Source organism: Canis lupus, chromosome 34, assembly GCF_003254725.2.
Source record: "Canis lupus dingo isolate Sandy chromosome 34, ASM325472v2, whole genome shotgun sequence".
NCBI classification, from domain to species: domain Eukaryota; kingdom Metazoa; phylum Chordata; class Mammalia; order Carnivora; family Canidae; genus Canis; species Canis lupus.
The window spans coordinates 28,471,394-28,488,464 of record NC_064276.1 but is presented as its reverse complement, the minus strand read 5'-3'; the positions used below and the strand labels follow the sequence as shown (position 1 = coordinate 28,488,464).

At 35.3% G+C, this 17,071-nt stretch overlaps 1 long non-coding RNA gene across 5 annotated transcripts in view; it reads right to left on the bottom strand.

The window, feature by feature from the left end:
* The window catches only part of LOC112645897 (uncharacterized), a 120,255-nt gene that overhangs the window by 90,627 nt on the left and 12,557 nt on the right, over nucleotides 1–17,071 (bottom strand). For 4 of the 5 annotated variants that reach the window (XR_007408206.1, XR_007408205.1, XR_007408209.1 and 1 more), the window contains one exon: nucleotides 15,389–15,461. The exons of the other annotated variant lie outside the window; for it this stretch is intronic. This is a non-coding gene — a long non-coding RNA (uncharacterized LOC112645897). The remainder of the gene's footprint in view (nucleotides 1–15,388; nucleotides 15,462–17,071) is intronic. 5 annotated transcript variants of the gene reach the window in all.

The window sequence follows — 17,071 nt, the reverse complement described above, 5'->3', positions numbered from 1 at the left end:
CACCAGAGATATTGACCTATAGTTTTCTTTACATGTAATGTCTTTGTCTGGTTTTGATATCAGGAAGATACAGGCCTCATAAAATGAGTTTGAGGGATGCCTGGGTGGCTCAGTGGTTGAGCATCTATCTTCAGTTCAGGGAGTGATCCCAGGGTCTGGAATTGAGTCCCACATCAGACTCCTTAGGGGGAGCCTGCTTCTCACTCTGCCTATGTCTCTGCCTCTGCATGTGTGTGTGTGTGTCTATCATGAATAAAAAAATAAAAAAAAAAAAAAAAAACTTTAAAGAATGAGTTTGAAAGGACTCTATTTTATGAAAGAGTTTAAGGAGGATTGGTCTTAATTCTTTAAATATTTGGTAGAATTCACCTATAAAGCAACCTTGGGCCTTTATTTTTAGAAATATTCTTGGTTTTTAATACTTTGTATGTTACTGGTTTGTTTGGGCTAGTGTTGTTCAAATCAGTCACTTAATTTTTGTTTATATATTTTATTTAGAATTGTAAGTGGGGTATCGAAGTAAATTTATACCATGATATATGTTAACATTTTCTTTATATCTTTAACAGTTCTGATGTTGGGTATCTATCTATCTATATATTATATATATATATATTCATAATTATTATATTACATATATATTAAATTGTCGCATTTATCTTTATCTAATAACATTTTTTTTTGTTTCTAGGCAGTTCTAAACTCAAAGTATATTTTGTCTAATATAAACGTGGCCAGTCCTGCTTTCTTTTGGTTACCATTTTCATGAAATACCTTAATCTATTCCTCTACTTTCAGCCTTTGTGTATTTCTAGATCTAAATTGTTTTTCTTGTAGATAGCATAGCACTTTATCTTATTCTAGCTACTTTAAGCCTTTTGATTAATAAGTTTAATCCATTTATATTTAAAATAAGCAATTCAGCACTTAATACTGCAATTTTTAAGTTTTCTACCTGTTTTGAAGTTGTTTTGTCCCTTCTTCTCTTGCTGTCTTCCTTTTCAGTTTGAGATATAATAGACATGTAACACTGTACAAGTTTAAGTTTCACAGTATGATTTGACTGCATATATTATGAAATGATTATCACAAAGTTTTAATTAATGTCCAGGACTTCATATAGTTGTAATTTTTTTCTCTTTTAAAAACTCTTGGGATTTTCTCTCTTAGGAACTTCCAAATATACCATAGAGCAATGTTAACCATAGTCACCACATCGTACATTATATATACATGTACGTCGTACATCCTGGGGTGCCTGGGTGGCTCAGTCAGTTAAGTCTCTGCCTTTGGCTCAGGTCATGATCCCAGAGTCCTGGGATTGAACCCCACGTTGGGCTCCCTGCTTAGAGGGGAACCTGTTTCTCCCTTTCCCATTCCCCCTGCCTCTGTGCACTCTCTCTCTCTCTGTGAAATAAATAAAATCTTTAAAAATACATGATATAACCCCAGTATGTATTTATAAGTTTGTGCATTTTGACTACATTCTCCTGATCTCTTTTTCAATGAATTTGTTTTTATATTCCACATATAAGTGAGATCATACAATATTTGTCTTTCTCTGACTGATTTTACTTACCAAAATGTCCTCAAGATCCATCCATGTTGGGGAAACCTGGGTGGCTCAGCAGCTGAGTGTCTGCCTTTGGCTCCAGGCATGATCAAGTACCACATTGGACTCCCTGTGAGGAGCCTGCTTCTCCCTCTGCCTGTGTCTCTGCAGCTCTGTGTCTCTTATGAATAATTAAAATCTAAAAAAAAAAAAAAAACCCGTCCATGTTGTCAAAATTGTAGGATTTCCTTTTTATGGCTGAATAGTATTCCATTGTATACACAGGCCACATTTTCTTTATCTATTCATCTATCAATGGACAATTAGGTTATATTCATGTCATAGCTATCATAAATAATGCTTCAAACAACATGGGAGTCCAGACATCTCTTTGACACAGTGATTATATTTCCTTCAGAAACAGTCACAAAGGTAGTACTGCAGAGTCAAATGTAAGTTCCATTTTTAATTTTTTAAGAAGCCTGTATACTGTTTTCCATAGTGGCTGAACCAGTTTATATTCCCACCAATGGTGCACAAAGGTTTCCTTTTCTCCATACCCTTGTTGAGCATTTGCTATCTTGTCTTTTTGATGATAGCCATTCTACCAGGTGTGAGGTCATATCTCATTGTAGTTTTGATTTGCTTTTTCCCTGATCAGTGAGGTTGAACATCTTTTCATGCATCAGATAACCACTAAAATATGTTTTTTGAAAACTGTGAGGTCCTTTGCCCAGTTTTAAAATTGAATTGTTTTACTACTGACTTACAGGAGTTGTTATATTTTGTATATTAACCCCTTAATAGACATACAATTTACAAATATTTTCTCCCATTCCATAAGTTGCCTGTTCATTTTGTTGACTGTTTCTTTGGCTGAGAAGATTTTTAGTTTCACGTAGTCCCATCTTTTTGGTTGTTGTTGCTTGTGTTTTAGTTATCATTTCCAAAAATGTCATTGCTAAGACCCACGTGGGAGGAGCTTTTTCCCTATGTTTTCTTCTAGTTGTTTAATAGTTTCCAGTCCTAAACTTAAGTCTTTACTCTATTTCAAGTTAAGTTTTGTGACTGGTGTAAGATATGAGTCTAGTTTCATTCTTTTACATGTGAACATACAATTTTTCCAACACAATTTACTGTCTTTTATCCATTGAGTTTTCTTGGCTTTCTTGTTAAATATTAGTTGACTGTATATGCATGGGTTTATTACTGGGCTCTTGTCCTGTTCTATGCCAGTATCACAGTGTTTCATATAGTGTAGCCTCATAATATTGTGTGAAATCATCCTTTGTTATTTAATTTTTGTAGTAATTTCCTTTGGTTCTTTTATGTTTTGTGTATCCATTATGTTTTCTCTTTGCAATTAGCTTGAGGCTTACATAAAGTATCTTGTAGCTATAACCATCTCTCTTAAGTTGACTTCAAGTTGTACAAAAAACCCTATATTTTTACTCTTCCTACATGTTTTTTGTTCTTATAGCTAATGTTTATCTTGTATATTGTATGTTCATTAACAAATTTTTCTCTTTTAACTTTTATATTAGGGTTAAAGGTAATTTATGTAGCATTACAGTATTAATCTGTATTTGTTTATATATTTACATTTAGCAATGAGGCTAATGCTATCATGCACTTCCACATTGCTGTTCAGTGTATTTTTATTTTATTTTATTTTATTTTATTTTATTTTATTTTATTTTATTTTATTTATTTATTTTTTGTACTTTTATTTTAAATTACATAATCCCCTTAAGCATTTTGTGTATATGAGGTCTGTTGGTAATTATTGTGTTTTTGTTTTGTTTTCTGGCCTGGAAAAGACTTCCTTCTTCATCTTAAAATAATTTTGACAGGGAAATTGTTCTTGGCTGTCCATATGTTTTTTTTTAGCACTTGAATGTATCATCTCACTTTTTCCTGACCTGTGAAGTTTCTACTGAGTAATCTGCTGATCGTCTTACAGGTGTTCCTTTTTATGTGGAGTCAATTTTCTCTTTCTGCCTTCAAAATTCTCTTTTTCTCCCTGAACTTTGACAATTTAATGATAATGCATCTCACTGTAGTCTTGACTCAATCCTATTTGGATACATTTAAGCCTCATGAACCCAGATGTTCATTTCCTTTGCAAAATATGTAAAGTTCCAGGAGTGGCTCTGCCTGGCTCTGAGGCAGAATAGCCTAGATTCCAGGCACCTCATCAATTAAGCTCAGAGTCAGCCTAGACTTTGGGTATCCTCAGTAGCCAAATTTTGAGTAACCATGGCAATAGAAAGGGTTTCTGGGTTCTCAGTGGCAATAGCTGCATGCATCTTTCTATTTTCTCTTTCTCTACTACTGCAGTTAGTGTGGGGTTGTTGTCATGGCCTAGGGATCTATATTGGCATAGAGTGCCATAGTGTGGGCCTACAGAGTGCTGACACTGGTTCAAAATGTGGGTGTGGACATATTAATAGTGTTGTCTGGGCTACATTTGTGTATATATGGTGGTGAGAGCTCTGGGGCATAGATGCATGTGAAATGATGGTGACCATTGTGTGGGGCTGAGCATTCACAGAGGGACCATAGAGCTAGAGCCTGGAGGATAGGAATGTACAAAGCAGTAGTGACACCAGGGACTGGGGTATGACTGATATATGGTGATTGTGACACTGGGTCTGTTTTAGAGTGGCCATGGGGCCAGGATTCAGCATGTAGATATAAGTGGAGTGGTCACAGACTTGGAGTGGGGGATGCTGGCACATACAAAGCAACAATAACCCTGAGGATCTATGATGTGGGCAGCAGTAGAACAACTGCAGAGTAAGGGTTTGAGATGCATTCATGCATGGAGCAATGGTAGCACCAGGGTTCAGGCATGGACACACATGGAAAATCATGGATCTGGAATTTTGAGCATAGTACACAGTGGCACCAGGATGGGTTTTGGGACACAAAGCAATAGTTCATTCTCTGTGAGTGCACACTGGCATGGGATCCCATAGCTCTCTCAGCTGCGATCCACATTGGTAAAGACTAGAGATGGGGGTAACTGGTGTTGAGAGAGGATGATTTTCCACTAGTGGTATAGACTTCTGGGTCCTGTTTACTCATTCCTTTTGGGATGCTTCAACAGACTGGATCCCTCTTGGTGTTGAGCTATTTTGGAGTGGGGCATGCAGTGATACAGTTTAATTCCTCCTACACTTTCTATTTGTGTGTGTGTGTGTGTGTGTGTGTGTGTATTTCAGTGGGTGCTCCAGCTTCTTTTTTGTATTCTGAAGTTTGCCCAGAGCTATTTTCATCAATAAGTAGCATTTAATTATTATTTTTTTGTGTGTGGGGTCAAGTATTGGGATTTCCTGGTACATCATTCTTGATGCTATCCCTCCTTAATTCCCTTAATTCAAAAATATAACTAGTATGTTTTAACAGCCATATAATTTTACTTGATTCTATCAGCAAAATATATTGTATTATAATACATAGATTATTACATACATAGGTATGTATGGATGAGTGAGGAATAAGTAATGAATAAGGAATTGTATTATAAAAAGCTAATGTTTACCAGCTAGAATATGTATCTGGGTCTTCAACTTTCTAAACATTTGTGAATTTATAGGTATAATCACAAATCATGTTAATAATTACCAAATCCAAAAGGTGATGTTGGATTAACTTATCTCTAAAATTATTTGTAAATTGTTTACACACTGATGACTATTAGTCCTCTGATGCCACTGCTCTCTTGGCTCATTAAGGATTGTAGTTTAATAGCCTTTGCTTTAAAATATCTTTATTCTTCCATATGAACATTAAAATAATTTTCATGTCCATATTATGGTTAAATAGGATTGTAAAGTTTATTGGACTTCAACATTTATATTATCCAGCATTTCATGGAGCTTGCCAAGAATGATTGGCACAATAATAGAGGTGGTCCTAAGGTAAAGTTAAAGAGTGGTAAGAGGTAGACTTTAGGGTTCACAGTTTTACTTATTACTAAAGCTGTTTGATATTTAATAGATTTTTATTAACATTAGAAAAATATTGTATAAATTTGGCAAATCAAATATAAAAAGTTTATGATATTACCAGGTCCTGTTCAAAATTACTATCTGACTCATTTGTTGTGATTTTAATAGACCATACCTTGTAAAAAAAATTGTTGATTCACTATGGTTTACCAACTTATTACCTTCCTTTCAAAATTTATTCTTGATCTATGAAAATATATTTTACATAGTTATCATCATAATATAGGCACAATTTTTTTAAAGATTTTATTTATTTATTCATGTGAGACACACAGAGAGAGAGAGAAGCAGGCCCCTTACAGGAAGTCCCAAAGTGAGACTTGATCCCTGGACCCTGAGATCACGCCTAAGTGGAAGGCAGACACTCAAGCACTGAGCCACTCAGGCATTCCAGCACAATTTTGATATATCAGACTATTCAACTGGATTGTTACATACTTCATAATGATAATATTAAGAAAGTATATTATAACAGATTTGACTAGCCATAATTTTATATCCCTTCTAACTTTTTAGATAGTACTAAATATGTACCTGATATATTATTTAAAATATTAGAAAAATATTTAATAATAATTGTACTGATTTTTTCCAAGTTTATAACCATAGGAATTTTTAATATATTTGCACTGAAACAATTTTTTTTCACACAAGCAGTCTTAATATTCTATCCATGGATGAATTTGAATGGCTGATTAATTAATTTTCATTATCAACCATCATTTTTGCTCGTTCTCATATATGTAAAAGTAATTTACATAGTTTCAATCATATTGAGCCAAAATTTTTATTTTCTCCAAATTTCTAGTCAGTAAAAATGTCCATAAAACTAAAATAAACACTCACTCTATTTTCAGTCTGGCAAATCTCAAAGAAGGACAGCTATATTATAGGCCCCACCAGTAAACCTAAAGAGGAGAGGTGTTCTTGATTTAAGATTTAAAGCCGGTTTTAGCAAAAGTTGAATTTTGATAGGAGACAGAAATATCCATACAACATACTCAAATAGACGTACCATTGTCTCATTTTGCCCTCAGCAATTTAAAATATGGCCTAAGTATTGGATCTTTTGACATGCAATAAAGAAGAAGAGCTGTAAGGGGATATCTACTTATGGTGGCTAATTCGAAATTTTCTTTCAAAAATTATATTCCTCAACTTGAGATCTCAATTTTTAACTTTTGAAAGTCAATAGAAGTTTAAAAGATTATTTAAATATGTAAGCCAGAAAATGCTGGATAGGATACTTAGATCTTTTCTCTGTAGTGAGTCTGTTTCTTCCCATATACACCTGAAAGTCATCTCTTATTTCCCTTAGAGGACATGCCAAGGATGTCTTATGCCTCCCTAAATCATGTACAAGCTGGTGGGCTGTTTAAATACTATATAGGTTCTTAACAGTAGTATATTAGAGGGGTGAACCCAAGTTGAATTATTAAAGTTCAAAATCATTTATAAAATGTCATCACCAGGAACATTTACTTATCTATCATACCAAAATGCCGTTAACATTCACAGCTCAAACATCTAAGGATAAACTATCTTTACTCCCAGTAGAAAAGAGAGCTGTTAGAGATCCGCATTTCTCCAAAGACATTTCATGGATTTGTGACTATTAGACACTTCTCACATTCAAATCCTCTTAAAAATCGTAGTCGCATTTTTCCTTTAAGACTTAACATTTGTGTTTTTTTTGCTGTAATAATTCCTCAATGCCCTTAAGCATTGATCTTTAATAAATTGTAATGGTGAGGATTATGATTTTTAACCAAATAAACACAATTATGGTTGCTTTACAATGATGTTCGGTTCTAAGTAAAATTACAATTGATATTGAAGTGTCTTTTTTCCCCCTGATAACACCATTAAAGAGAAATAATTAAGAACTAATTTGTAGGCAGAAGCAGTTCAATATGTCTGCCTAGGAAGATCCTGAACTCACCTCCTCCCATCGGCATCACAAATCTACAGCTACATAAGATACAATTCCCTCTGAAAATCCTTGGTAACTAGCTGAAGAGCTCCTCCACAATAAGAGATAAAAGGACAATAGTTAGACAGAGATATGGTCTTGCCAAAATCCCCAAGGCCAGCACAGCAAATCAACTAACAGGAGGGTTCTCACAAATATTGAACTTCTCTCTGAGGAACAAGGGGTTTGTACCCCACATTAGGTACCACAAAGTTTGGGACCTGAGCCAGAGAAATGAGCTCCTTGTTAAAACCCAAAAAGGCTTACATCTAGGAGAACCATAGCATCATAGGGAATGAAGTACGTGCTCTTAAGAGCACATCTGCAGATCACTTGCATTGGGATCAAGTCCAAAAGCAGTGGTTTTGAAAGAGTCTAGACCATATATGAAGGAGATTCATTTGATAATCTTAATTTGCCAGAAAGCATTTTGAAACTCTCCAGGGTAAAAGAGGTCACAGAGCTGGAGAATACAATAATTGAAATGAAAAATATACCAGAAGAGTTCAATAGCCAACTAAGGAGAAGAATCAATTATCTAGAAGACAGGGCATTGAAACTCACTCAAACAGAGCAGCAAAAAAGAAAAAAAAAAAAAACTTTAAAAAATTAAGGAAATGTTTAAGGGAAGCATAGGACAACATCAATGGAATAATATTTATATTATAGGGGTTCCAAAAAGAATAGGGATAGAAAGGAGCAGGAAATGTATTTGAAGATATAATGGTTGAAAACTTCCCTAACCTGGAGAAGGAAGCAGATATCCAAATCCAGGAAGCCCAGAGTTCTAAATAAGATGACCCCAAAGAGACCTTCACCAAGAGACACTATAGGAAGCATGTCAAATGTTAAATAGAAAAACTTAAACACAGTAAGAAAAAAAAAAAAACTTGTTATGTAAAAGGGATTCCTCACAAGATTAAGGGTATACTTATTGGGAGAAGTTTTGCAGGCCAGAGGAAGTAGAAGGATATATTCAAAGTACTAAAAGCAAAATACTTCTAACCATGAATACTCTACCTGGCAAGATGATCATTCATAACTGAAAGCCATATAGAGCATTTTTCAGATATACAAAAGCTATCGGAGTTTATCACCACTAAAACAGCCCTACAAGAAATGTTAAAAGGACTTCTTTAATCTGAAAAGAAAGAGTACTAATAAGAAAACTTATGAAAGTAAAAATCTCATTGGTAATTATGTAGTAAAGGAAGTGAATTATTCACTTATAAAATTAGTATAAAAATTAAAAGAAAAAGTAGTAAAATTATAACTACAATAATTAGTTAAGGGATAAACAAAAATAAAAGATATACAATTTCAAAAATATAAAACATGGAAGGGGAGTATAAATGCAGTTTCAGGATGTATTAAAATGTAGTTTCTATCAGTTTATTTATTTTTAAAAAGATTTTATTTATTTATTCAAGAGAGAGAGAAGGAGGGAGAGGCAGAGACAAAGGCAGAGGGAGAAGCAGGCTCTATGCAGGAAGCCCGATGTGGGACTCAATCCTGGACTCCGGGATCACACCCTGAGCCAAAGGCAGAGGTTCAACTGCTAAGCCACCCAGGCATCCCTCTATCAGTTTAAAAGACTGTTTTATGTGTACCCAATGGTAATCACAAAGCAAAAACCTATAAGGATACATAAGACATAATAACCAAGATTCTAAATATAATATTAAGAAAGTAATCAAACCACAAGGGAAGAAAGTAAAAGAAGAAAGGTCCTGCCAAATAGTCAAAAAAACTTGTTAACACAGCAATGAGAGCATATTCATCAATACTTAAATGTAAATGGACCAAATTCTCTAATCAAAAGGCAGTTGCTAAATAAAGACTTATCCATACGCTATCTAGAAAGGACTAACCTCTTATATAATCATACACACAGATTGAAAGTGAAAGGTAAAAATAGATTTCACACAAAGCAAAGCAAAAAGAAACCTGGGGCAGCTATATCAGAAAAATAGACTTTAAAACAAAGACAAATAGAAGTCAGAGCTAGCACTGCGTAATTATAGAAGCATCAGTCCAACAAGAAAACAAAATATTTGTAAGTAGTTATACATGCAACACAGGAGAACCTAATATATAAAGCAAATATTAACAATCATAAAGCAAGAAACTGACAGCAATATAATAATAATTGGGACCTTTTTATTTTTTTAAAGATTTTGTTTATTTATTCATAAGGGACAGAGAGAGAGAGGCAGAGACACAGGCAGAGGGAGGAGCAGGCACTATGCAAGGAGCCTGAGTAGGACTCGATCCTGGCACTGGGGAATCACTCCCTGAGTCAAAGGCAGATGCCCAACCACTGAGCCACCCTGGCATCCCTAATTGGGGACTTTAGTACCATATTACAGCAGTGGATACATCAGGCAGAAAATCAACAAAGAAACAGTGGCTTTAAATTACATGTTAGACCAGATGGACAGAAAAGATATATACAGGACATTCCATCTGAAAACAGTAAAATATATTCTTTTCAAGTGCACATTATACACATTATACCTTAAGACACAGAACAACTCTCAGTAAATTTAAGATTTAGATCATATCAGTAGGGAGGAGCTAAGATGATGGAGTAGTAGGAGGACCCTAGGCTTGCCTCCTCCCTCAAACACATCTGGATAATAATAAAATCATTTGGGGGGATCCCTGGGTGGCGTAGCGGTTTAGCGCCTGCCTTTGGCTCAGGGCCGATCCTGCAGACCCGGGATCAAATCCCACGTCGGGCTCCCGGTGATGGAGCCTGCTTCTCCCTCTGCCTGTGTCTCTGCCTCCCTCTCCCTCTCTGTGTGCGACTATCGTAAATAAATAAAAATTAAAAAATAAATAAATAAAATAAAATCATTTGGAATATCCAAGAAATTGATCTGAGAATTAACAGAACAAACTGCACACCTGGAAGGAGAGAAGCGGCCAAATCATGGAAGGTAGGAAGTGCAGAAACAATGGTTTGGGGGAGAAATGATGTGGAAGGGAGGGAGCCTGGTTGCAGAGAAAGGCCAGAGATTGGAGTGCACACGGATTGTATGAGGTGAACACTACTCCAAAGTCACTGAAGGGGAAAATGAGAGGGGCTGATTTTTGTGAGATTTTGCAACCAGTGGGGCTCAAAGACTGCTTGAGGGACACCTGGGTGGCTCAGCGGTTGAGCTCCTGCCTTCAGCTCAGGGTGTGATCCTGTAGTCCTGGGATCGAGTCCCACATCAGACTCCCTGCCTGGAACCTGCCTCTCTCTCTGCCTCTGTCTCTGCCTCCCTCTCTCTCCCTCTCTCTGAGTCTCTCATGAATAAATAAATACAATCTTAAAAAAAAAGATTGGTTGAGGTAGAGAGTCCTGAGGGTGCTGTAGTGCTCCTATAGAGAAGGCAGGTACCCCATGGGCAGATGATATAACCTGAAGATCACCTAAAATGCACTGAGAGAGACTCTCTTCTTGGAGGCATCTGAGAGAGGTATCACTGCCTCTTCAAGGGTAAAAGAGCTGGTGGGTGCCATTTCCCTTCACCATCCCTTACTATAGGTGTGCAGACAACTGCTGAGGATGACTAACCTGGACACTCGCCATTTAGTGTGCTTTGCTTCAAATCCCATGTTCCTGTGCTCTGGTGTAACTGCCCTTCTGGGTCAAATGTGCATTGATCCCAGACCCTCCTCCAGGCCCGCACAAGTCCCTACCACACTAGGTCCCTAAAGTTTAGTTTTAAAACTCAGCCATCCTGGCTGGGATAGAGTGCAAAGTACACTTCACTGCTCTAGGCAGGTGAGCAAACCAGACACAGACAGTGTGAAAACAGTGATCTGAAAAATGCTTAGGATGCACAAGGGGAATTCATTTGCTTTTCTGGGAGGGCTTCCCTGATAGCAACAAGCACAAACTTCCCTCTCTAGGGACAAATTGCTGGCTGACACCATTTTCCTCCTCCTACCCCTCAGCATAAACTAACTTCAGTAAATTACACAGCACCAAAACTAGCTGCCTAATCTGCTTAAACCAAATCCCTCCCCCCCGCACATACACCGCACTCTGCTGATACTGCTTTTTTTTGGACAAGTGTGCCTAGAACCAGCACTGTGAAAAAAATTGGAAAGACCACAAATACATGAAGGATAAAGAACATCCTACTGAAAAATGAATGGGTTAACCATGAAATTAAAGAAGAAATAAAAAACATGGAAACAAGTGGAAAATGAAAATACAATGATTCAAACTTCTGGGATGCAGGAAAAGTAGTCCTAAGAGGGAAGTATATAAAATACAGGCCACCTCAAGAAGCAAGCAAAATATTAAATAAGCTACCTAACCTTACCTAAAGAAACTAGGAAAAAGAACAAATGAAGCATAAATCCAGCAGAAGAAGGCAAATATCAAAGATTAGAGCAAAAATAATATAGGGAAAAAAACAGTAAAACAAATCAATGAAACTCGGAGCTGGTTCTTTGAAAAATTTAATAAAATTGGTAAACATCTAGCCAGGCTTATCAAAAAGAAGAGAAAGGGACCCAAATAGATAAAATCACAAATGACAGAGGAGAAATAACAACCAACACTACAGAAATACAATTGTAAGAGTGAGAAAAATTTTATGCTAACAAATTGGACAGTTTGTAAGAAATGGATACATTCCTAAAAACATATAAACTACCAAAGCGGAAACAGGAAGAAATAGAAAATGAACAGACTGATAACCAGCAAAGAAATTAAATCAGTAATCAAAAATCTCCCAACAAACTCTTGGGCTAGATGGTTTCTCAGAGACTTCAACATAACATTTAAAGAAGAGTTAATACCTTTTCTTTTCAAAGTGTTCCGAACAATGGAAATGGAGGGAAAACTTCCAAACTAATTTCATTAGGCCAGCATTATCCTGATTCCAAAACCAAAGATACCACTAAAAAGAGAAAACTATAAGCCAATATCCCTAATGAGTATGGATGCAAAAATTGTCATCAAAATGCCAGCAAATTGAATTTAACAGTGCATTAAAAGAATCATGCACCACAATCAAGTGGGATTTATTCCTGGGTTTCAAGAGTGGTTCAATATTCATAAATCAACCAAGGTGATACACTGCATTAAGAAAAGAAAGGATAAAAACCTTATGATCATTTCGATAGATGCATACTGAACATTTGACAAAGTAAAACACGCATTCTTGATAAAAACCCCCAACAAAGTAAGTATAGAAGGAACATAGCTCATCATCATAAAAGTCATATATGAAAATCACACAGCTAATATCATCCTCAATGGCGAAAAACTCAGAGTTTTTCCTCTGTGGTCAGGAATAAAACAGGGAGTCCACTGTCACCACTGTTATTTAACATAGTACTGGAAGTCCTAATCACAGTAATCAGACAACAAAAAGAAATAAAAATGCATTCAAATCATCAAGGAAGTAAAACTTTCATGATTTACAGGCTATATGATACTATATTTAGAAAACCCAAGGTTCCACCAAAAAATTGTTAGAATTGATAAATAAATTCAGTTATGTCACAGAATATGAAATCAGCATAAAGAAATCTGTTGCGTTCTTAAACAACAATAATCAAGTAGCAGAAAGAGAAATCAAGTAACTGATCCCATTTATAATTGCACAAAAACTGTAAGCTACCTAGGAATAAACCCAACCAAGAGGAAAGACTTATACTCTGAAAACTATAAAACACTTATGAAAGAAATTGAAGAGGATAAAAAAAATAAAAAAAACATTCCATGCTCATGGATTGGAAGAACAAATGTCAAAATGTCCATTCTACCCAAAGCACACCCTTTAACGTAATCCCTATCAAAATACCAGCAGCATTTTTCACAGAGCTAGAACAAACAATCCAAAAGCGTGTATGGAACCATAAAGGACCCTGAAAAGAGCCAAAGTAACCTTGAAAAAGAAAAGCAAACCTGGAGGCATCACAACTCCAGACTTCTAGTTATATTACAAAGCTGTAGTGATCAGAACTGTATGGTACTGGCACAAAAACAGACACTCAGATCAATGCAACAGAATAGAAAATGCAGAAATGGACCCACAACTATATGGTCAACTAATCTTCAACAATGCAGGAAAGAACATCTAACGGAAAAAAGACAGTCCTTTCAACATATGGTCTTAAAGACACTGGACAGCAACATGCAAAAGAATGAAACTGCATCAGTTCTTTCACCACACGCAAAAATAAATTCAAAATGGATGAAAAGACCTATATGTGAGATACCAAATTCCTAGAGAAGAACATAGGCATCAACCTCTTTAACATCAGCCATAGCAACTCCTTACTAGACACTTCTCCAGAGGTGAGGGAAAGAAAAGCAAAATGAACTGTTGGGACTTCATCAAGATAAATGCTTCTGCACAACAAAGGAAACAATCAACAAAGCTAAAAGATTGGAATGGAAGAAGGTATTTGCCAATGACATACTGTGATAAATGGTTATTATTCAAAATCTATGAAGAATTTATCCAATTCAAAAATCCCCTTAGAAATATTCCAGTTAAGAAATAGGGAGAAGATATGAATAGACATTTTTCCAAAGAAGACATACAGATGGCCAACAGACACATGACAAGAAAACATCACTCATCATTCATCATCAGGGAAATACAAATAAACTATAATATAATACTACCTCACACCTGTTAGTATAGTTAAAATTAACAACACAGGAAACAACAGGTGTTTGGGAGGATACAAAGGAAGGGGTACCCTCTTACACTGTTGGTGGGAATGTAAACTGGTGCAGCCACTCTGGAAAACAGTCAAAAAGTTAAAAATGCAACTACCCTATGACTCAGCAATTACACTAGTATTTACTCAAAAGATACAAAAATATAGACTCCAAGGGTTGCATGCACCCTGATGTTTATAGCAGCATCATCAACAATAGCCAGGTTATGGAGAGATCTCAAATGTGCATTGACTGATGAATGGATAAAGAAGTGAGATACACACACACACACACACACACACACACATTAAGGAATCATTACTCAGCCATCAAAAAAAGAATGAAATCTTGCCATTTGCAACAATGTGGATGGAGCTAGAGATTATAAATACTAAATGAAATAAGTCAGAGGAAGACAAATACCATATGGTTTCACTCATATGTGGGATATAAGAAAACTAACAGAGGGATTTAGGGGATTAAACAAGAGAAAAACCAAGACACAAACTCTTAAGAGAAGAAACTGAAAGATGCTGGAGGGGAGGCCGGTGAGGGGATGGGTTAAATGGGTAATGGATATTAAGGAGGGCATCCGTTGTGATGAGCACTGGGTGTTATAAGTAAGTGATGAATCATTAAATTCTACTCATTAATCTAATATTACACTCTATGTTAACTAACTGGAATATAAATAAGAACTTGAAACTAAAAAAAATTAAAACTAATAATTTTGTAGATAACATCTAAAAATAGTCAAGACATAGTTTGAAACATGAATATGTAGATTTCCTAGAAAAAAGACAAAAGAGTAGCTAAGTAGAGATCTATGTAGAATATCAATCTGCACATTCTAATTGTCTTGTTTGGCTTCTAATTATGCGTAAGCCTCAGGGGAAAGATCAGCTTCTGGCAAGAGTGCAAACAGAATGTTTTTTTTCCTAATTACAAGTATCCAGAGTGTCATTTCCTGCTTCTTCCTCCTTTATATTCTAGTTTTCCATAAAACAGATCCCTTCTACTAAATGCCTTCCAAATATCTCCTTTTTTTTATTCTTCTATCTCTAGGGTAATTTCCTACCCACCATCCCTCGGGTACCTGTTTTTCTGCAAAATAAGATCAAATGAATCTCATGTCCTAACCTGTCTCTAATATTAAATGTTCTTACCTAATGTTCTTCTTTGAGGACAGAGCTGGAATGAAGGCATTGGGTACTGCTGTTGCTAGGCCAGATTTCGTATCTACTCCAAATAAATATCAGTGACAATTATTTACATTTTCAATACAGAATTTGACATATCTAGTTCCAATAAATCTTTACTAAATATGTATGCAGAGACTAACATTTCTGTCCTAATTAAGGTAAAGGATAAAGTGACAAATATTATCAAACTATATTATGTATTACACGGACACCACTTAAAGTCTGATTTTTGGGGATCCTTGGGTGGCTCAGTGGTTTAGCAGTGCCTTTGGCCCAGGGCGTGGTCCTGGAATCCCGGGATCTAGTTCCACATGGGGCTCCCTGCATAGAGCCTGCCTCTCTCTCTCTCTGTATCTCTCATGAATAAATAAATAAAGTCTTTAAAAAAAAATAAAGTCTGGTTCTTGTTATCCTACTGGAAAGTAAAACACAATCTATGCATAGTGATGCTTAAACAGCTTTAAAAAAGGATTCCTATTCTGAATTACCTTACAACTACTCAGTAAAATCTAGTATTTATTTTTAAATATTAGGACATGAGTGTATTCATGGTAATGTGCCTAAGGATGCAGAATTATAATTTATCTTACAACAGACTAAGGAAAACTTTGTAAAAATAGTTTGACTTCATCAAATAAGATGTTTAATACACTTTGAAAAATACACATACGCATGCTTTTATATATATTTTGCCTTATGAAATTATATTCAATACATATTTTCAAGAGCAGAGAAACAGTGTACTTTTCCAAAAATTCAAAAGATTAATTCTGAAAAGATGATACTTCAGAAGAGTTATTTCAAACCAGAATATGCCACCTCTACCAAAGAAATATTCATATTAAGCCAAATTCATTTTATTTCCCCATGAATGCATATGGAACTATTCTTTGAAAAACCTAGGGAAATAATGAAAATTCTTTGACACTGAGGATGCAATATAAAAAACAGTAGAAAGAAAAATTAAGACAAAATACTTAATTTTAACTTGCATTTTTGCAACTTAAATATCTGTATTTTAGATTATTCTTATTTACAGGGTTTTGCCTGCAGGAATCTACTCAAGTACCTCAGAGTATAAAAACTGATAAACTAGCTAGTTAGCGTGATGACAACAACACAGCTATTTAGATCCCAAAGTGTGTGTTTAAAAAATTAAGCCCTTTATAGTGAAACTAGAGGAGTAATATTATTATTTTTCTGGATGGGTTGCTTAATTAAAATTTTCAGCCCATCTATCTTTTATGAATTACTTTATTATGTTTTTTTAGTACAATTGCCATTATCAAGGCATGACTGTATAGGCCTGATACCAAAGCAAGTTATAATTTCATCAGCATCCATGTCTAGAAATTAAAATTTACTAAGAAAAAAAACATGCATAAATTTGTCTGATTATAAACAAATGACATAAAAAAGGTAATGTTATCTATGAGTCTAATTAACAAGTATTACTTGCAAATGTATGTTTTTCCTAATTGCAAAAAATCCTGGTAAGAGGGGAAGAAAGGTTAAAGCTATTGCAGAATAGAATTGTATAAAGAGAATTTTAGAATTTTACAAAGTTGCATTAGGTTTAGTGTACTGCAAAATTAGTTCTAGGGTTTGACATGTGATATAAATTTATCTCATATTGAGACGGTGGGG